The sequence below is a fragment of the Drosophila subpulchrella genome, unplaced genomic scaffold (assembly GCF_014743375.2).
Source record: "Drosophila subpulchrella strain 33 F10 #4 breed RU33 unplaced genomic scaffold, RU_Dsub_v1.1 Primary Assembly Seq61, whole genome shotgun sequence".
Lineage (NCBI taxonomy): Eukaryota > Metazoa > Arthropoda > Insecta > Diptera > Drosophilidae > Drosophila > Drosophila subpulchrella.
This window is the reverse complement of record NW_023665697.1, coordinates 393,536-415,784: the sequence shown is the minus strand read 5'-3', so window position 1 is coordinate 415,784 and position 22,249 is coordinate 393,536. Positions and strand designations below refer to the sequence as shown.

The 22,249-nt window shown below is 35.1% G+C and overlaps 1 protein-coding gene across 1 annotated transcript in view; it reads left to right on the top strand.

The window, feature by feature from the left end:
• The window catches only part of LOC119562564 (putative serine/threonine-protein kinase STE20-like), a 244,685-nt gene extending 222,675 nt beyond the window's left edge, over positions 1–22,010 (top strand). Inside the window, exon 6 of the mRNA XM_037875770.1 lies at positions 21,915–22,010. The gene's annotated coding sequence lies outside the window, so the exon portion shown is untranslated. The remainder of the gene's footprint in view (positions 1–21,914) is intronic.
• The last annotated feature ends 239 nt before the right edge of the window (positions 22,011–22,249 follow it).

The window sequence follows — 22,249 nt, the reverse complement described above, 5'->3', positions numbered from 1 at the left end:
GTACAGCCAGTGCAAGTGCAAGCAAAGTCGGCGCGCAAGTGAACCTACGTGTCATATAAATTACGACGGCGAGATGGACCCACTGGACCCCTCTAAAAATATAGAACTATTAAAAAAATCCAGACCCCGAATATGTCATTACTAGTAGAACTGAACCAAAGACCTCATTTACATCAAAACTACAAAAAATGCGACAAAAGAACAGCCCTCTCAATCTTAAAGTTACGTAACACAAACAACACCCCGCTTCCATACTCAACCGTCACCAAAAACGCAGCTCAAGCTCATAAAAACGCTGGACTTCAGCAAAACCCAGTACCTCAACACCTCAAAGGACCTTAAGCTTGCCAGAAACTAACCCTGCCCTAACCCAGTACAAATCCACGCATGCTCGAGATACCGCCACAGCAATTACCCTCGGCGGTCCCCCACCGAAACCCCCACGGCAGCCAAACATCTAGCAGCCAAAGTACCGCCTCAGCAATTACCCTCGGCGGGCCCCCACCGAAATCCCACGGCAGCCAAATACTTTGTTGGCAATAAAGTTGCCAACCAAACACAAACATTGGGACGACTCAAGATCCAAGATCCCAAGAGAAATATGAAAGGAGAATAGGGCAAGTGCATAGTGTCCGAAGCTGAACAACAGCAGGATGAGACTATTCACATGTAGTAAGCGATACAGTGTAACGAACAGGATAGTCGTTTAGCATGGGGATGGGCAAAACAAGTCAAAAAGAGGGAGGAGAATACCCTAATGGCAATGACTGTCCGCATTTGGTTGTGATACTGTATCGCACAGCTATTCAGCTAGCTTCAGCATGCCGAGTAGCATTGACTAGAATGAAAAAAAAAATATAATAAATTGTTTACGTCAAAAGGGCGTTTAATTTCAGGAGGCAGTGTCGAGCGGCAGTTTTATCCAGATGTCTACATCTCGCACGCTCGCACTGCCGTCCGCTATCCCTCTCTATCTCTCCCCTAAGTCTCCACTCCGCTCTGGAGCACTTAAGTTAAGTTAGGCTTAATGAGTTCTTATTTCCAAGTGTACGAATAAACACCAATGCACGTCGCGCGAAAAAACCCGAACTACACCAGTGTTTTTTTAAGTACCCTCCGTTCCTGGGACTTTATCTATTTCAGCGATCAAGCCACCCCGCCCCAACATTTTGGTCCAGTCGAAGCCGGATTTTAAAATCTTTGGATTTTCCTCTCCTGGAGTTTCCTTTGATTTTTCCCAGCAGGCTTGAACCGCTCCAGATAAGTTCCACTTACTATAATTTGTCGGTCATACAGCCAGTTTTTCGACAAACTTTCTGTATGATATATTGTCTAAATCCAAAAGTGATTAATCCGACGCAACGGCAATATATATATGTTTTTCAATTCCGTTATTTGTGCCCGATAATATTCCAGTTTCCTTTGCCCACAAATGTACACTTGAAACAATTCCAGTCGATATTTCAGTGCTGCTATTCAACTAAAATATTTCTCAAATATATTTTCAATTCCATTTGTGTGTAAAATAGAGCCCAGCCACAGTAAAAAATTCCCGATCATACAATTTTTCCTTAAGACCTGCACTCCTTATTTTTTACTGTGTTCCAGCTGCGTGTGTATATTTACATAAATACTCTTTCTAATACAGTCCACTCTAACTACTTTTTCTAATACAGTCCACTCCAACTACTTTTCTCGACCTACAAATACGGCTAAATTATTTCGAAAATTAAAAACAAAGTTACAATATCCACAAATTTACTCCAGCAAATCGTCTGCAATTTATTTGTGCAGGTGACAAACAAATGCACCGACAAACAAACATAACCGAAGTCTTTACAATTCCCGCAGCGTTATTCCGCTATTCGCACCCCACATATGTACATATGTACAGTATACGTATATCGATATTTTTGCTAGTCCACAGTGGGTCAAAGGCTCACAATAATTGTTCCTTTCAAACAAACAAAATTGAAGTCCGTAATTCTTTACATAAGTCCGACCATCCGATATAATAAATATTTATTGACTTTGCCTATCCGACAGTGTGACCGTATATATTTACAATCTTGATTGGTTGCTAAATTCCAATTGGATTCTAGCCCGTTTCCTTACTTCTGAATTACAAATTTTAAATTATTTTACGTCATGGCAACATCAGTCAAATCCGCTTTAACACGATTTATGGCCACAGCTGACTGTCTGATCCACTTTGAGGCCACTGTGAACGCTCCAGGTGCTCCTACCCCAACGTTATCCGCCTGTAAAATCCGTCGCGATCACTTCAATTCCTTGTGGCAAACGGTAAAGGCAGCATACGATATATGCTCCGACTGCATTATAGCTGCAGGCGAGGGCGCCGCCGACACGAAATCCATACTAAAATCCAAGTATTACCAAACGTACTTCACCTATGAAATGTTTGCCGCGCAGCTAATGGAACAAATCCAAAAGGGCTCCTCCCAAATACCTCAAGCTCCAGTAACTCCGTCCCAAAATTCCACGTCTTATCCTATCGACATAGAGGTTTTCTCTGGCGATTATCTTCGCTGGCCGACTTTCCGGGACCTTTTCACGGCAATATACATAGACAATCCGAGTCTAACGCCCGTTGAAAAATTATTCCACTTAAATTCAAAAACAAGTTGCGAAGCTCATTCCATAGTTTCGAGATCCCCACTCACCAATGATGGCTTTCGCTCAGCCTGGAAAAACCTAACTGAGCGTTTCGAAAATAAGCGATTACAGGTGAACAGTCACCTGAAAACACTTTTGAATGTGCAATCCGTAGCACAGGAGTCGGGAGCAGCCTTACAGGAACTTCAACGCATTATTCAAGGTTGCTTTACTTTCTTAAAACTTTCCGGTGTTAATATTGAGAATTGGGATCCTATCCTGGTATATATGTGCTCGACAAAACTTCCAAAGCTCACTCTCTTTATATATAATGGGAGCAGTCCATCCAAAATAAAGCCGAAATTCCTACGTGGCTTGAGCTTGATTCCTATTTGACGGAGCGCCATCGAACTCTTGAGGCCGTCGATAGTTTCCGATCTGCCGATTTCCACCACGTCCAGGCCAAGGGCACAAATCGAGTGGAAGAATTTCCAAAAATAAATTCCTTTAACACGAGGTTAGTTTCGATACCCAAAGGCTGCGATCTGTGTTCGAAGAAGATCCCTCCCGTGCGTATATGTCCACGCTTCCTACAAATGACGGTAAACGATCGCCTAGTCTATATCCAAAGGAAGCAGTTGTGCTCCAATTGCTTTGCAAGTAGCCATCAATTCCGGGATTGCACAAGCGCTCACAACTGTCTCACTTGCCAAGATCGGCATCACACATTGCTGCATCGAAACAGCGGTCCTACTACTCTGCCGATTCCATCCGACCCTCCAAGGCCAGTATCCGCCTCAGTTCCACACACCATTTCCTCCTATTCAACGCAAGTTTCCGTACAAAAAGTCCCTCCTAAAAATACTCCATCCGAATATTGGGTTCCATACCCCACCTTGGATGGCAGACGTACTCGAGGTATTAAATCCTACCAATGCCGAGTTTGCCAAAATATCCATCCTCTACGGAAGTGCCACCACTTTCTACGGCTAAGCCCCCAGAATCGGCTCCAGGAAGTACATATCCAGAAGTACTGCTCCAATTGCTTGGCTCACAATCATTCCAAGGACTCCTGCCGCAGTGGTCATTACTGCCACAAGTGTGGAAAGGGCCACCACACTCTTCTACATACGGACGACCGATCTTCACTTCCAACATATTCTTGAGCCGACTATTCTTGCTACGGGTGTCCTCGCAAGGGGGGGGGAGAATGTTAGTAGTATGGAAACGCGGATTCTGGGACAATTAGCATATTAATGGCCCCAAGCCCCCCCTCCCCCTCATTAACCTATGCGGGTTCTGGGACAATTAGCATAATCCAATAAATTAAGTGATTTTAATGTACTTTGAACTCATAAAAATGTCACGATCATGTCTATAAAGAGTATACTTAATTACCCCCATCGCCCCCACATGCCCATGTGACAATATTGATCATGTATCCTTCCCCTCATTATGTGCAATTAATAGTCAGGTGAGAAAGGTGCACGTGTGAAAGGTCGCACAACCATAGTATCCAAAGGTTGTTATCTTACAGGAACATATCCGATCATGTTGGGGAAAGGTGTGATCACGTACCCTTTTGCCTCATTATCACAGGTGTTGCTGTGCACGTGTGAAAGGTCGCACACCCAAAGTATTCAAAGATGGATATCTCAGAGGAACATGTCCGATCATGTTGGGGAATAATGTTTTCTATGATTGTAAAACTAATTTAGAAATCAAAAGAACCTCAATAAAATAAATCTCACAAGTTAATGATTCTCAGATGTGAAATATTTTCAAACACACATTTTTGTTTCCGCCCCAGAACGTTTAATTGGTAAATTCTCTAAGATTCTCTCCTTTCCACAAATGGGTCATAAACATGTCATAAAAGGGATTCAAGCAAGAGCCACCCGAACATGCGCACCTGTCCATTACCTGACCGCAATAAAAGGGACACATGCACAAGCCTGAAGGCGCACGCTCATTGACAAGCGCAATAAAAGGGACACATGCACGAGCCTAAAGGCGCACGCTCATTGACAAGATCATGGGCCTCACGCCAACGACCTCACGGCTGACTGCTAGCTCTAATACGTTCCCATAATAGGGGTTGAAATCACGACCGCGCAACAACTCGCAAGTAGCCGACATATCTCAGTCAAGGAAATATTTTCCATTCTCCATACCTGTAAATTTAACTCGAAATAAAAAGTCAGAAGTGTATTTTGTAGCATAATAATACATTTATTCATTTATTTTGGTATTGTGAACATTTTTATTATATATAGAAATTAATTTTCTGCTTTGATTCCGGCGATTTGCATAGAAGAAGCAGGCGCACGTTTCCGACGTCATTTCTGGATTACAAAATGTAAAGTGTTCACCATAATTCGTAGTTTTGAGATCATGTCCACCTCGATTCATTAACATAGTTTTTGTGTTTAGAAGATATTGAAAATGCTGACCAATTATCTGTCCTTTAAATTCTTCAATAAATTGGTCAATTTCCTCATGAAATTTCATTTTGTTAATTTTATTTTCTTGTAGGTCTTTACACATCTAGTCTCAACTTTAAAATGATGTATAAAAATTATTTTATTGTTTTGGAGCTACTTTTAAAAAATGTCAAAATAATGTATGCATTGTTAAGAGCACAAACCCCGCCCTTAAGGTGTGTTTCACAATAGGGAAACCGGTTTCCTTTAAACCTGTTTAATGACGGACAGCCCATTTCCTCGATATTAATGAGCTGACGTCTCCCAAAAAACTTCTGTAGAAATCGTTTCTTTTCCACACCTTTACAAATAATTTGTTTTCCGCTTGTAATTGTCCTTAGATACTTTCGAGCTTGTGGAAATCTATTTTCTCCATCGTTCCAAAAAATTTTGTGATGTGTATTGGTTAACCAAATTGCAGTCTTTCGAGATTTTGTATTTAGCAAAGTAAAATCATATGGTTGTTCTATTAAAAAACTATTATTCAAGTCTGGTTCTTTTTCGAATACAATTCCGATTTCCTTTAGAATAAAATTATTATTATTATCAAAGAAACCTTGAACATCAATCGAAACAGTATCTTTCAACATTTTTCTAATGTTAAACAACTCGTTGTACTAGTCCGTTTAATGGGTTATATTCAACTAAACGGTCATGTATGAGGAGACAGTAAGCTTGGGTATTTTCATGACTTGGTGTCTTCAGTTCTAGTGAAATTCTCACTTCAATAGGACCAGTTTTCACTGATTCGTTTTGATATGAAAGATCAACCACAATAATAGGGGCCTTCAATTTAAATTCATTTGGGGTCAAAAATGGTTGTGATTCACGATTATAGTAACTAGATTGAAATCTTGTATACATTTTATATAGGTGTGCATACTGATTCTTACTAAAATCAACATTCAGATTATCATATGGATATGACTCAGAATTCAAGTGAACTTTCAAGTTTGATAAGTTATTTGTGATAAGTTCTCCATTTAGTGTAAATCCAATTATGGCAAATCTTGGTTTTTCGCGGTTAGCCGACAATTTCACATTCCAGCTGTGTTGACTTCCATACCCCAATTTGGGGTTAACATATGAATCCCGACTCCGGAATGCGATTGGTAGGTTTACACCACTTTTAATAATATCGTACATCTTAATTTTTGCAAAATCGCTTGGAGTTACATGGGGAATTTTCCAGGTTATATTCGTCATTTCCAACTTAAAAGTTTGTTCATTTCTGGTTTGTTCAAACACATCACCAAGATTCTTAGTTAGCATCAACACTAGTTCGTGTTTACAATTTAACAAAACTTTTTTATAATCCTCAGCAAATCCCAACAAATTTTTTAATGGTACAGAAAAGTTAAAGTGGGGTCCCGTAGAAATTTCGTCTCCACTGCTCCATCCGGAATTTAATAGATTTTGACTTTGAAGATTATCCAGAGATATATAATTTTTTAGGGTTGTAGTCATACCGACAAATCGTGTTTTATCAATCTCACATCCATTTATTTCGTACTTAATTTCATCCAAAAAGTAAGCCATACAATTATTTTTAAAAAAAGTGGTAACATTATCAGTTGTGGGTCCATTCGGTGAATCTTTTCTAATAATTCCTTGAAAATTAAGGTAACTTTCGTGAGGAAGCACGTACAAGTCTTGATTTTGAATAGTAATTCGAATTTCATCGTTTGGTTTAAATGTTTGATTATACGATGAATAAGTATGAAACTCTTTCTTCGAAATACTCTCATCTGAGTAAACCTTTTCTCGAACATTTAAAATTTCGTTCATTGTTCTCCTTTCCACCTTTTATATTATACTCGAAGCTTCAAGCCTAACGACCTTAAAAATATTTTATTTTTCAAAGTAAGTGAGCTTCTTTTTACTGTTGATCCTCTTTCTATAGCTTTACAATTAGTAATGCTTGGCTGAGGACTTAAGCTACGTCTTTTATTATAAATAATCATTCTATTAACCGAATGTGCATGCGAATCGAAACGTTTTCACCACGTAAATTCACCAAATCACCGTTTTGATCAACTATGCGTATAGATAGTGTGCTTATTTCGTCACAGTTGATTGGTAAATAAATTAGGTTATGTGGTGTCACTGTCATTTTATACCCAGGCGGAACATTAATGCCAAACTCATGTAATGTGTGATTCGGTGTATTATCTACATATGAACCGCTGATTATATTACATTCCAAACGAATTGTATTAAGTTTTAATATGTTCACGGTCTGATCTGATCGATAGAATTTTGTAGGATGTGGTTCTAGTACTTTTTGATGGAAACCAAACAGTTGTCCAACCGATCTTTCCTTATTAAAGTAAACTGACTCTCGCATGGTAGTTATTTCAACTTGAAGTGTATTATTATTACTTTGAATCTTAAATGTATTTTCAAGGTTCTAGTCTTTTAGTTTATTGTAAATGAAATCGGTGATATCATTCAACTCATATGACCCAGTTGGAATTGTAATAACCTTGTCACCGATGTGGAAGAGGTTATTTTTTTCATCAATATTTGGAATCGAATTATACATATTAAAATCGATAAGAGCACACTCATATCGACCATTCAATTCGATAGGTGGAAAAAAGTTTGTATTTATAATGGAACTATTTCCATTCAAGGATAATGCAAGTGATCTAGACATATTGAAATCTCTTGACATACTGTGGCATTGTAAGTATCGAACCAAGCTTTATATTGAAATTACTCCTTAAATCATAATAAATTGATCAAATCCTTTTCTGTATCTTCCGTTATCCATTTCGTTATCCTTGCTAATTAATAGGAATCCGTGCCTGTCCTTCCAACATTTTTGACAAATTTTCACAAATGTTTCATAATTCATATCAGTGTTAATATGGTCCCGATATATATGCCGCATATTTAAATCATCTTGTTTAATCATTATAATAAAGTTGGCATTGTCACGAATCAGATGTTTAGGTATATGACTATACGTTTGACATAAATAAAAAGAGTCGATATTTTTATGTCGACCCATACAAAAATAAGATCTTATGTTATCTTGTTTTTCACAAGCTACGTCATCGAATATCATAATGGAATTATTTTTAGCTTCACTGGGGTCTAGTACACCCTCATTATGGGAGAATGTATGATATCCCATTCCTTTAATCGGTTTGATTAATTTCTCCAAGTACTCATATTTAGGTTGATATAAACTTTTTGAAAATATATAAACATTTTCGAATTTTAATCCATTAGGACTCTCTATTAGACTTAACATAATATTAGTTTTACCACAATTCGAAGGCCCAACAATTAGAGCCCTTATTGTGTTCGGTAAGAGAGCACTATGTCGTGGCGGTAGATTTTTCTCGTTTTCATCGTTAATATTTCTAACTAAAATTTTTTGTTTTTGACTTATTAAACGCATCTCTTAATCTAATGTACCTCATTCAATGAGAAATCTTTGATGATTAAACATCAATAAAATGGGGAAACGTTTTTATAATCGCATCAGTCGTATTTTTAATTGTAAACACGGTGGTGGTCTTGTCGATAAGCTAATCAATACATTACCGTTTGAAGCCCATATTCCGGGATATAATTTTTGTGGACCGGGTACAAAGTTACAGAAACGGTTGGAACGTGGTGATCAAGGAATAAACCCATTGGATGAAGCTTGCAAAGAGCACGATATTGCATATTCTCAAAACAAGGCATTGAGTGAACGACATAGGGCAGACTCCATATTAATTGACAAAGCCTGGTCGCGTGTCAAGGCACCAGATAGCAGTCTTGGTGAAAAAGCAGCAGCATACTTTGTTACAAATATAATGAAAGCCAAGAAAAAATTTGGTATGGGATTGAATAAAACGGAAAAGAAAGGAAAGAGAAAGATATTGAAGAATAAAATGAAGAAGACAAACCTTTCGACTGTTATTAATGTTGCTACTAAGACATTAAAAAAACAAAAACCATTAGACATTATGAGTGCAATTAAAGTTGCACGTAAATCAATTCATCAATCAATCGGTTCTAAGAAAAATGTTAAAGTACCTGGTGTTATTAATGTACCCAAAATTGGAGGTTTTCTACCAATCGTGCCGATCTTGACAGCCCTCAGCGCTCTTGGTAGTTTAGCAAGTGGTAGTGCAGCAATTGCAAAAACAATTAACAATGCGAGAATGGCTAAAGAAGATATGGAGGAGAAAAAACGTCACAACAGGAAAATTGAAAGTGTTGCTGTAGGAGAAGGATTATATCTCAAGCCCTATAGAAAGGGTTATGGTTTTTTCTGAAGCCCTACAGTAAGGGGAAAGGAATTAAGAAGCGAAAAAACTAATTTCTCTGCTACCCAATAGACCACTATCAAATATAGACATAATACATTTTGCTAAGAAATATATCCCACATTTTAGAGGAGTGTTTATGAGAGATCTACTTCCAGAAGCACCAAAAAGTCGGGAGTGTGGTATAGTAAACCTAGATAATTCACGATCAAGTGGTACACATTGGGTTGCATATAATAAAAATAAAAATAATATACATTATTTCGATAGTTTCGGAAATCTTCAGCCACCTAGAGAAGTTGTGAAATACTTGGGTCATAGAATACAATACAATTACGATAGAGTTCAAGACTTTGATACATGCAACTGTGGACACCTGTGCCTCGCTTTTCTACTTTCTTTCGTAGAAGATGTGGAGTCAAAACCGGTATATTTAAATGGTTAATTTACATTTGGGGGGGGTTGAAAATCAATGTATGGGTACGTGTATGTGTGAACTCTGTATAGTATAAAAAGTGGACCTGCACGCGTTCAAATTCACAGTCTAAGTTTTTACTTCACATCGAACGTCATCTAGAGGACAAGAATTTTTGATCATTCTTAACACAAAACTATAACAGCTCATAACAGCTCAAAACAGCTGGTGACCAGCTTATAACAACTAGTAAACAACCAGTTAACAGCTACTAAACAGATAATAACCATCTAATAACAGCTATTAACCAGCTAAAACAAGTAGTAAGCAAGTACGAAACAAGTACTGAACAACTGCTATACAGCTAAATACAACGTGGAACAACTGTACCAAGTCCAAAACCTCAACAACCATCATAAATCGGGAAAACCAGATGAATATTGTAATTAAAGAGTTCAATAAATTTAATAAAAAGACACTGCTATCGAAGACAAGAATGCCTGAAAATGTAATATTCCCGATCCTCAAGGCGGAGCGCAAAACAACAAAGGTTGGAGAATCTATTGCTCTCGAGTTGGAGGAGCACATCCTGTACATGCCGGAAAGGTACCCCTCTCTTCAAGATGATATCATCAATGAAATGGTTGATGGAAAATTTAATATTTATAAAAGTAATGACAATTTGTATTTAGAAATAAGTCAGTAATGATTAAAAAGATTGAGATTTTAAGAATATAACAATAAATACACTTTTTTAAATATAATGAAGAAAATGTATCGAATCTTTTTTTATTCAGAAATGGTGTATAAATATTACAGATTATGGCGTTCCCTAAACAGTAATTGTTTAGTAACTGAGGACTGACTACATAAATTTCGGAAATTTAAAATCTTTTACCTATAAAGTTTGTAAAATATACTACAATGAATATTTTGTCACAGTTAACCAAAGCTAGATTTGCTTTGAAGCGAAAATTCGATGATCTCAAACAAGTCAAAAATCATACTAATTTACAATTGGAGGAGACTTTTAAACCTATAACTGAACCCTTACATGAACTTGTTAAGGAAAATAAAAAACAAAAGGTTTCTAATGTAAAAGATAGTATAAAAGTAAAGCGTGAAATGAAGCAAATTAAAACATACGATGACGATTTATACTTTACAACTAATGAGAAAGATCTGCAGTCTAATCGAAACATAACTCCACCAAGGTCTTTCGATGATAGTGATTCCTATAATCAATTCTTTTCACAGACGAATATAGAGGAAGATATAGAAGATGAGAAAAAGGAGACGGAAAAAAGTGAAGAAGGAGAAGGGACAACACCTTTACCAATGTATACAGAAGAGGCCGATATGGGTGTGGATGCAGAGCTAGAAGATAATAACACTAGTTATAATTATGATTTTAATATCAGTAATTTGACCAGAGGAAATGTGTTGGATAAAGGTTATGGACCTAAAAAAACTGCAAACAATTCATTAACACTGGGAGATAAAGAAATAAAAATTAAAATTAATAAAATAACATTTTCTAGTGGAATGAGTTGTGATCTGACTCCTGGTCTGTACTCTCTAATTTTTCTTAGTAAACCTGAAAACTATGATGATCAAGACTTGAAAATGTATAAAAAAATTATTTTAGAAACGAATATACATAGAGTAGGCTTTAAACCTAATAACAGAATTAAGGGTACACGAGCATACAAATATAGCCATATTATTAAGAAGTTGATAGACAAAGATTTCAGTCCTACAACATCTACTCCACTTCGCTCAAAAACAGGTTTTGGTTACATGACTCTTCAGAAATCAAATCCAAACTATGTATATTGGAATGATGTAAATGAGTTAGTCGAACGGTTGGAAATTTTAGTAGCAACAAAAGGAGCGGGTAACACCAGCCACAATAACGAAATTTTTTCAATATTAGAGGAATTGCGTGAAGAAAGGAATATATTTTAATGGGTATAAATAAGAAGGACAATTATGTTTTACATTTATAAACATCATGTCTGTCGACAAGTTTGGACATTTTTCTGTTGATAAGGAACGATCAGAAAATTTGAAAAGACGTGTTAATTCTACTGAGGGGTTATTCATCGATGAGGACGGTAATCTAAATGCTCAAAATAAACGTATCAAAAACGGATCTAAGCCTTTAGACAACAATGATCTAGCAACGAAACAATATACTGATGAGATTCTCGGAAAGTTGGGAGAAGATTTAAGGAAAATTATAACTCAAAATGTTAATCGTCGACTCACAAAAATTTCAAGCTTAGAAAATAAAATTGAATTGAATAATAAGAGGGCAGACAGCGCTGACCAAATTTTTGCCAAAATTCTGGAAAAGATTAAAACCATTGAGGACTATATATTTAAATATGTAACAAAACCGGTATCATTACCGAAAAAAACCACAATTGAGTTAGAAGGTGTCGCTTTTCAGCCTATTAGAAGAATATGATTAAGCGAGAAATCGTAAATGAGTTGCACGGACCATCTCGAAAAAACTTTCAACGAAGACGAGTCATTACAAGGGGTATAAACGATCTGTGGCAAGCAGATTTGGTTAAAATGGGAGCCTTTTCAAAATCTAATGATGGGTACCGATACTTGTTGACTGTTATAGACACATTTTCGAAATATGCTTGGGGTGAGGCATTAAAATCAAAAAATGCAAATGATGTTTCCCAAGCCATGGAGAGAATATTTAAATCGGGTCATGGAACACCAAAAAACTTGCAAACTGATGATGGCACTGAATTCTTTAATTCTAAATTTAAAGTATTAATGAAAAGTTATAGGATAAATCATTATTCAACCTTCAGTACTCTAAAAGCATCAATAGTTGAACGTTTCAATAGAACTCTTAAAGAATTAATGTGGCGTGAGTTTAGTTTCAATGGAAAATATAAGTGGATAGATATGTATAAACAATTAATTAATAAATACAATAATAGAGTGCATAGAACAATAAAAATGAGTCCAAGTAAAGTCAATTCCTCCAATGAAAAACAAATATTACAAACTTCGTATAATCACCTGAAAATATTTGTTGCAAGTAAATTCCGTAAGGGGGACCACGTTCGTATCAGTAAATATAAACATGTCTTTGAGAAAGGGTATACACCAAACTATACAACTGAAATCTTTAAAATTAGAAAGGTGAAGAATACATACCCTAAAACATACTTACTTGAAGATTTAGATGGTAGCCCGATTCAGGGCGGATTCTATAAAGAAGAACTGAAAAAAACACGATTTCCCACACATACCTAGTTGAAAAAGTTGTAAGGCGAAAAGGAAATAAAGTTTTGGTTAAGTGGCTCGGGTTTTCAAAGACTAGCTGGATAAATAAAAAAGACATTTTGTAGTATAATAAATGATTTATTTAATTAATTTTTATTTACATATTTATCTATCTTATATTAAGTTTAATATTAATATTTTTGTACAATGTCTTAAACTAAAATTAAATATAATAAAAACACTTTTTACAAACTCAAAATCATTTTCATTTATATTTTTCAAAGTCTCGATCATAATAAAACATCTCCAATTCAACTGATTTATAAAATAGTTCTTTTTCAATATGTTCCTTTTGAAATTTAAGACTATCTAATGATATCTATCTAATGATCGTTCACATAATTATTTTGTATCATCTCACCCAAGCAAAGTGAATTTGATTCTAACCATTCAAAATTTTCTAAAATATCTTTTTCAATTAATCTCTGATGTTTTATTGATGTCGTACCATGGTCTTCGTTACTTAACTCTAAAAATTGTGTTTCATTAACATTACGTTTTCTTTTATTATCTTTGCCACAAAGAATTTTTTTATTTACTTTAACTGTACTTATTTTATGTGCTTTTGATCTAAACATTGTTCTATTACCATATGAGGCCCCAGACAGTAAAACGTTTTTATAGTGTTCAATTGTAAGATTTCGTGAACTCACTCCCTTTTGCTTTATTATGTGAAGATTCGACTTGATCTATTCTATAACAATAAACCTTTGAGCACAGACCTACAAATTCTGTCATGAGTTTACCGTTAAGCTCATCTTTAAAAAACCCTAAACTTTTTTTGTTAACTCTTTTGAAGTTGTATAGATTAATTCTTTCATCTGAATAGTCTGATGTATCAAATTTTGCTTCAAGATCATTACGAATATCTTTATAAAAATCTTCAGTTTTTATTGTATAGATAAATGAATCGGTATCCATATAATTTAAGAGTAACTTTTCCTGAAACTTTGGCTTCATATATTGATAGTGAAAATCATACATTTTCCATTTCGATAAGTCTAATACTGCAAATCCTAAATACATTGGCTTATTAAATAGAACGGACAATCTTTTCATTTGAATTGCATAGATATTATCATTAATTTTAGTTGCACTATGAAAATTGGATTTTGAAATTAAAGCTTTGGCACAATGTGCTTTTCGTCCAGTCTTCGAGCTATCCGAAGCTTCCCATGTACTAATAAGCTTAATATCGACCCTGCGCTCGGGATCTTCCATTGTTTTCCCGTAAACAGAATTATTCATTAATTTAAAAAAATCTTTTTCAAATTTATTTTTTGCATTTTGCCTATGTAAAGTATTTAGATCAATGTAATTCTTTAACCAAGGCTTTTGTAAAAACTGAACACCTCTATGGATCTTTTTCAATACTAACCCGTTCTGTATACATTGTTGCAAATTCCGATAATGTATTACATAATTTTTCTTATTTCCCAGGTCAGCAATTAATATTTTTACCTTATCCTCTTTTGAGGCCAGACAATTTGACGGACAAAATGGAAGATCATTATGAAGATCATCAGTAAATATAAACATGTCTTTGAGAAAGGGTATACACCAAACTATACAACTGAAATCTTTAAAATTAGAAAGGTGAAGAATACATACCCTAAAACATACTTACTTGAAGATTTAGATGGTAGCCCGATTCAGGGCGGATTCTATAAAGAAGAACTGAAAAAAACACGATTTCCCACACATACCTAGTTGAAAAAGTTGTAAGGCGAAAAGGAAATAAAGTTTTGCTTAAGTGGCTCGGGTTTTCAAAGACTAGCTGGATAAATAAAAAAGACATTTTGTAGTATAATAAATGATTTATTTAATTAATTTTTATTTACATATTTATCTATCTTATATTAAGTTTAATATTAATATTTTTGTACAATGTCTTAAACTAAAATTAAATATAATAAAAACACTTTTTACAAACTCAAAATCATTTTCATTTATATTTTCCAAAGTCTCGATCATAATAAAACATCTCCAATTCAACTGATTTATAAAATAGTTCTTTTTCAATATGTTCCTTTTGAAATTTAAGACTATCTAATGATATCTATCTAATGATCGTTCACATAATTATTTTGTATCATCTCACCCAAGCAAAGTGAATTTGATTCTAACCATTCAACATTTTCTAAAATATCTTTTTCAATTAATCTCTGATGTTTTATTGATGTCGTACCATGGTCTTCGTTACTTAACTCTAAAAATTGTGTTTCATTAACATTACGTTTTCTTTTATTACTCACCCAAGCAAAGTGAATTTGATTCTAACCATTCAACATTTTCTAAAATATCTTTTTCAATTAATCTCTGATGTTTTATTGATGTCGTACCATGGTCTTCGTTACTTAACTCTAAAAATTGTGTTTCATTAACATTACGTTTTCTTTTATTATCTTTGCCACAAAGAATTTTTTTATTTACTTTAACTGTACTTATTTTATGTGCTTTTGATCTAAACATTGTTCTATTACCATATGAGGCCCCAGACAGTAAAACGTTTTTATAGTGTTCAATTGTAAGATTTCGTGAACTCACTCCCTTTTGCTTTATTATGTGAAGATTCGACTTGATCTATTCTATAACAATAAACCTTTGAGCACAGACCTACAAATTCTGTCATGAGTTTACCGTTAAGCTCATCTTTAAAAAACCCTAAACTTTTTTTGTTAACTCTTTTGAAGTTGTATAGATTAATTCTTTCATCTGAATAGTCTGATGTATCAAATTTTGCTTCAAGATCATTACGAATATCTTTATAAATATCTTCAGTTTTTATTGTATAGATAAATGAATCGGTATCCATATAATTTAAGAGTAACTTTTCCTGAAACTTTGGCTTCATATATTGATAGTGAAAATCATACATTTTCCATTTCGATAAGTCTAATACTGCAAATCCTAAATACATTGGCTTATTAAATAGAACGGACAATCTTTTCATTTGAATTGCATAGATATTATCATTAATTTTAGTTGCACTATGAAAATTGGATTTTGAAATTAAAGCTTTGGCACAATGTGCTTTTCGTCCAGTCTTCGAGCTATCCGAAGCTTCCCATGTACTAATAAGCTTAATATCGACCCTGCGCTCGGGATCTTCCATTGTTTTTCCGTAAACAGAATTATTCATTAATTTAAAAAAATCTTTTTCAAATTTATTTTTTGCATTTTGCCTATGTAAAGTATTTAGATCAATGTAATTCTTTTACCAAGGCTTTTGTAAAAACTGAACACCTCTATGGATCTTTTTCAATACTAACCCGTTCTGTATACATTGTTGCAAATTCCGATAATGTATTACATAATTTTTCTTATTTCCCAGGTCAGCAATTAATATTTTTACCTTATCCTCTTTTGAGGCCAGACAATTTGACGGACAAAATGGAAGATCATTATGAAGATCATGTAAACGGTATGGATATATTAAGTCCACTTCCAAAAAATAACCGTATTTGCTATCAAATGGAATATTATGAATATTAAAATTGTCTATGTCTGTGGTAGACATCCACTTAAAATCTTTATATGGTAAAGGTTGTGACATTGCCCAACCATACAAGTTATTAGCATCCACATACATTAAAAATGAAGACTCCTTCGAGGAATCATAATCTGACAAATATTTGTTATCTGCTTTTGTATATCTATGACAACATTGAACTAAACCACCTCGAATGCTACTTTGAATAAATCTATACATATCTATATCTGTCAGCAATTCAAGATGAATATTTGTAGTTTTCAACATTGCCTCCCAAGATAGACCTGGTGTCGTAAAATACTGAGCTGGGTCAAGTGAATAAATTTGCATACAAATTTTTCTGAAGTTTTCAAAAATGTCGGTTAAAAGAAATACATCAGTTTTTAAATATAATTCTAAATAATCTTTAAGAGTGGAACATGAGAAATGCGACCAAACTTTAAGAGCTTGATCATAATCTTCCTGAGAGCATTCCCTTTCCGTTAAATTACTATAGAATGCTTCCCTTGGTGGGAGGGAAGTTTCCTCGAGTCTACTAGCGGAATCTAAATATTCATAGGGAAATATACCCTTCTTACGCATTAGTCGAAATTCTATATCATTACTGAAAAACGATTTTACAGTGTTCATTTGATCATCAACTAAATTAGAAGCTAGGGTATCTAAACTTGATGGCATAAATCTATATGTATCGAGCAAAACGAATTTCAAAACTATTTCCACTTAAACTTTTTATTTTTTTTGAGACAGAAATTTAGTTTTCCTTATTTATTGGTATTACGGAAATTTCACCGGGAATCTTTCCAAACTCTTGAATAAATAAATGACAGTCGTATTTCGAAAAATTATGAAAAAATACTGGAATAAATTTCTTTACTTTATAATCCAAATTACATTTAGAGTGGGCTGCACCTCTAAAGCGACCTGTGAAATGACAATGATCTCTAACCCTATCAGTCCCTAAACCTTTCTGACAAATAGAACAATTCAATGAATTATCAAATATTTGCTGGTCATCCAAAGTCATTCTCATAGGAACTATTTTATGTAAGTAGTCATCACTTAATTTAGTTAAATTTTTAATCAATGAACTTACAAAACTTACTCCCGAATTTTTTCCTGTTTCTAAAACAAATTTATCTAGTTTAGAATCAAAAGCACACTTTATATAATACGCATATAATATTGGAATATGTTCATTAATATTAAATAATTTGGGGCTCACTTCAAGATTTTTTGGTTCCAGAATGCATTCGAAATCCGCGTAGACAACAAATGGAACTTGAAGCTGATGTTGAACTTGGGTAAATTCCAATGTATTATTCTGGGGGTGTGGCATCTTTGAGACCTTCCTACTGCAGAGCGTTTTGTGTTTCAATGCAGCTTCCTCAGTTTTGCAAAAAATTCAAACACACACTGCAGAAATATTGCGCCCTCTTCTGATTTCCTCTTTGCGCTGTCATTAATCTTTGAAAGAGAATTATATACACATTATTTAATTGCTTAAAAGAGATAAAAATGAATAAATGAATTTACCTTGAAATATTTTTAATGTATGTTACATATAATGTCCATTCCCACCGTCTTCCAAAAACATCATATTGATATGAAGAGGTTTTTCCACTTCCGATTGAAAAAGTGGTCCAATTATTTCCCTCGTCTCTTCATTGTATCCGAATACGTTCAAACTCATATGAGTATTCTTTTTTAAAAAATGCTTAATACATTTTATTTCAAGGGGGAAAGTCAACCCTGTGAAATCTAATTTTATTTCATCACTTATATAAATTATCTCCAGCGTTATATCAATATTATATGCCGAACATCTCTCTCTTGAAATTCTTGAGTTTTAGAAATTATTTCCATGGTATGTTCATGAAAAATATTTTCTAAGTCTGTCCGATCCATCGTTTACATACATGTAATGCAGTATTCTTCCCTTGAATCCCTCAGAAATTTTTTTGACTCTTCCGTCAAGGGGTTGAATTGCATTTTGTTTGCCCACTTATTCTTTTGCAAGAAACACTTGCAGGATTGACAATACTGATTTTCGTTATTCATTTTATTTTATCCTTTTAGTTTAAACTATTTTTTCATGATCACTTTTTCACTTTTACTTAAGTTCTGTTTGACGTAGCAGAGTATCCCACTTCAAGACTATTTTTGGAAGACTAACTATTGTCCTCGATCATTTATAGTGTTTGAAGTGGGCGTGAACGATAATATTGAAGATGAGAGGTGCATGCTTAAGATTTTTTTTAATTCAAAATACTTAGGTAATTCTTGTACATCGACTATTCATTGGCTAGAAGAGATGAGAAGTATTGATTTTGAAAAATATTTGATACAAGTGTAACCAATAGGACACCATCAAATCGATAAAGGAGACACAAAATCATAGAATAAAGGAGAGTGTTGGTTAGAAAAGGTCGCACATACTTTGCTGCAGGTGGGAAAGGAAAGGTCATTTTTTATACACACCATCATACTCAGGTAGCCAATAGGGGACAGTTTGGAAAAAATCATTTCGATTTTGGGAAAAATAAAAGATTTTCATTTGTTGAATTTCGAGAATGCACATTTTTGGGTAAAAGAAGAGGAAAAATCAAAGATTTTCATTTGTTGAATTTCGAGAATGTACATTTTTGGGTAAAAGAAGAAGATGAAAACCTATATAAAATTTCCTTATAAATTATGTAAGCATATTTAAAAGGGTAAGACGAGATTGTTGACTTAGATAGACAACAGGCATTCACTTAAAATAAATAACTTTCTGAATGTATTTGACGGAATTCTGTTCAATGCACACTATGTACGGCTCCAGTTCATACAATCAAAACTCTTTGAATGTGAACGAGGCAATATGAAAACATCTATTCATGGAAATCATATGGACACCTGCGTGTGGAGCAATGATGCAGCCACTGAGGGTGTTGATACTTGTGTATGCCATCGAATTTCGGATTACAAATAGGAAGCACTCAACATTATGAATATATACTATAATCTAGAAAAAAGAATGAAAATGATTAAATAACATAATAAAACATGTTCTAAATACCAAAATAAATGAATAAATGTATTATTATGCTACAAAATACACTTCTGACTTTTTATTTCGAGTTAAATTTACAGGTATGGAGAATGGAAAATATTTCCTTGAGTGAGATATGTCGGCTACTTGCGAGTTGTTGCGCGGTCGTGATTTCAACCCCTATTATGGGAACGTATTAGAGCTAGCAGTCAGCCGTGAGGTCGTTGGCGTGAGGCCCATGATCTTGTCAATGAGCGTGCGCCTTCAGGCTTGTGCATGTGTCCCTTTTATTGCGCCTGTCAATGAGCGTGCGCCTTCAGGCTTGTGCATGTGCCCCTTTTATTGCGGTCAGGTAATGGACAGGTGCGCATGTTCGGGTAGCTCTTGCTTGAATCCCTTCTATGACATGTTTATGACCCATTTGTGGAAAGGAGAGAATCTTAGAGAATTTACCAGTTAAACGTTCTGGGGCGTTCTGTGTGTTTGAAAATATTCCCCATCTGAGAATCATTAACTTGTGAGATTAATTTTATTGGGGTTCTTTTGATTTCTAAATTAATTTTACAATCATAGAAAATATTATTCCTCAACATGATCGGACATGTTTTTCTAAGATAACCATCTTTGAATACTTTGGGTGTGCGACCTTTCTCACGTGCATAGCAACACCTGTGATAATGAGGCAAAAGGGTACGTGATCACACCTTTCCCCAACATGATCGGATATGTTCCTCTAAGATAACAACCTTTGGATACTATGGTTGTGCGACCTTTCTCACGTGCACCTTTCTCACCTGACTATTAATTGCACATAATGAGGGGAAGGATACATGATCAATATTGTCACATGGGGATGTGGGGCCGATGGGGGCAATTAAGTATACTCTTTATAGACATGATCGTGACATTTTTATGAGTTCAAAGTCCATTAAAATCACTTAATTTATTGGATTATGCTAATTGTCCCAGAACCCGCATAGGTTAATGAGGGGGAGGGGGGGCTTGGGGCCATTAATATGCTAATTGTCCCAGAACCCGTCTTTCCCTACTACTAATGTTTACGTCAAAAGGGCGTTTAATTTCAGGAGGCAGTGTCGAGCGGCAGTTTTATCCAGAGGTCTACATCTCGCACGCTCGCACTGCCGTCCGCTCTCCCTCTCCATCTCTCCCCTAAGTTTCCACTCCGCTCTGGAGCGCTTAAGTTAAGTTTGGCTTAATGAGTTCTTATTTCCAAGTGTACGAATAAACACCTATGCACGACGCGCGAAAAACCCCAAACTACACCCGTGTTTTTTTACTTACCCTCCGTTCCTGGGACTTTATCTATTTCAGCGATCAAGCCACCCCGCCCCAACATAAATAAACAAAACAGTAAATAAATAATTTAACAAGGGAGAACGCTATAGTCGAGTACCTCGACTATCAGATACCCGTTACTCAGCTTAAGGGACCAAAGGGAAATGGAGATATGCAAGCAGCAAAGCGAAATTTAAATACGCCACCTACCGGCGGTATACAGATTTAAGCGTTATGGGCGTTAGAGTGGGCGTGGCAAATTTTTTTTTGGATCATTCGATAGGTATTGACGAGATCAATACATATGGCATATTCGCGTGACAAAATTGCGCTGCGTACAAAGCTACGGAATCTAAATCTGAGATCCCGACTCTGTATCTTTGATAGTTTCCGAGATATCCACGTTCATACTTACGATTTTTTGTAGTTTGTGGGCGGTTTGTGGGCGTTAAAGTGGGCGTGGCAAACTTTTTTTGGGTCAGTCGATAGGTATTGATGAGAACAATACATTTCAGTTAAAATTTTTAGTCTAGCATCAAAACTGTAGGAGCCACAGTTTTGGGCGATTTGTGGGAGTTAGAGTGGGCGTGGCACTCTGCTGAAACAAACTTGCGCTGCGCAGGAATCTGCATGCCTAATCCCAGTATTGTAGCACTTATAGTTTTCGAGATCTCAGCGTTCATACGGACAGACGGACAGACGGACATGGCTAGATCGACTCGGCTAGTGATCCTGATCAAGAATATATATACTTTATGGGGTCGGAAACGCTTCCTTCTGCCTGTTACATACTTTCCGACGAATCTAGTATACCCTTTTACTCTACGAGTAACGGGTATATTTATCAAATATGATAGTAGGAGACGAAGATAATAATAATAATAGGAAATTAATATAATTTTTTTTTTGTTTAACTATAATGAAACCTATTGTTGCTATTTTTTTAATCAATCTGAGAGATTAAGTACTTATTTTAAATTAATTCCAGAACTCCATTTCACCACACGGAAACTCGCGGATCTACACAGTAAAAACACAAAGATGGAACGAGTAAACAATTAAAATACACACTAAATTAAGCACACATTATATACCTAAGTACACTACTAAACAACAAACAATCGCACATACAACAAGAATTACAAGATAAGTAAGAAGAAAAAGACAGTTAGAGCATTAAAGCCAGATCTGTTATGACAGTGGAGAGTAGGCCTACAGCAAGTGTTTTAGAAGCTATTGTAATAGGCAATAAATGCACTCCGGCGATAGTTTCTGTTTAACTTCTTTATTTCACAACCGCTTTCCTTGAACGTCTAACACAGA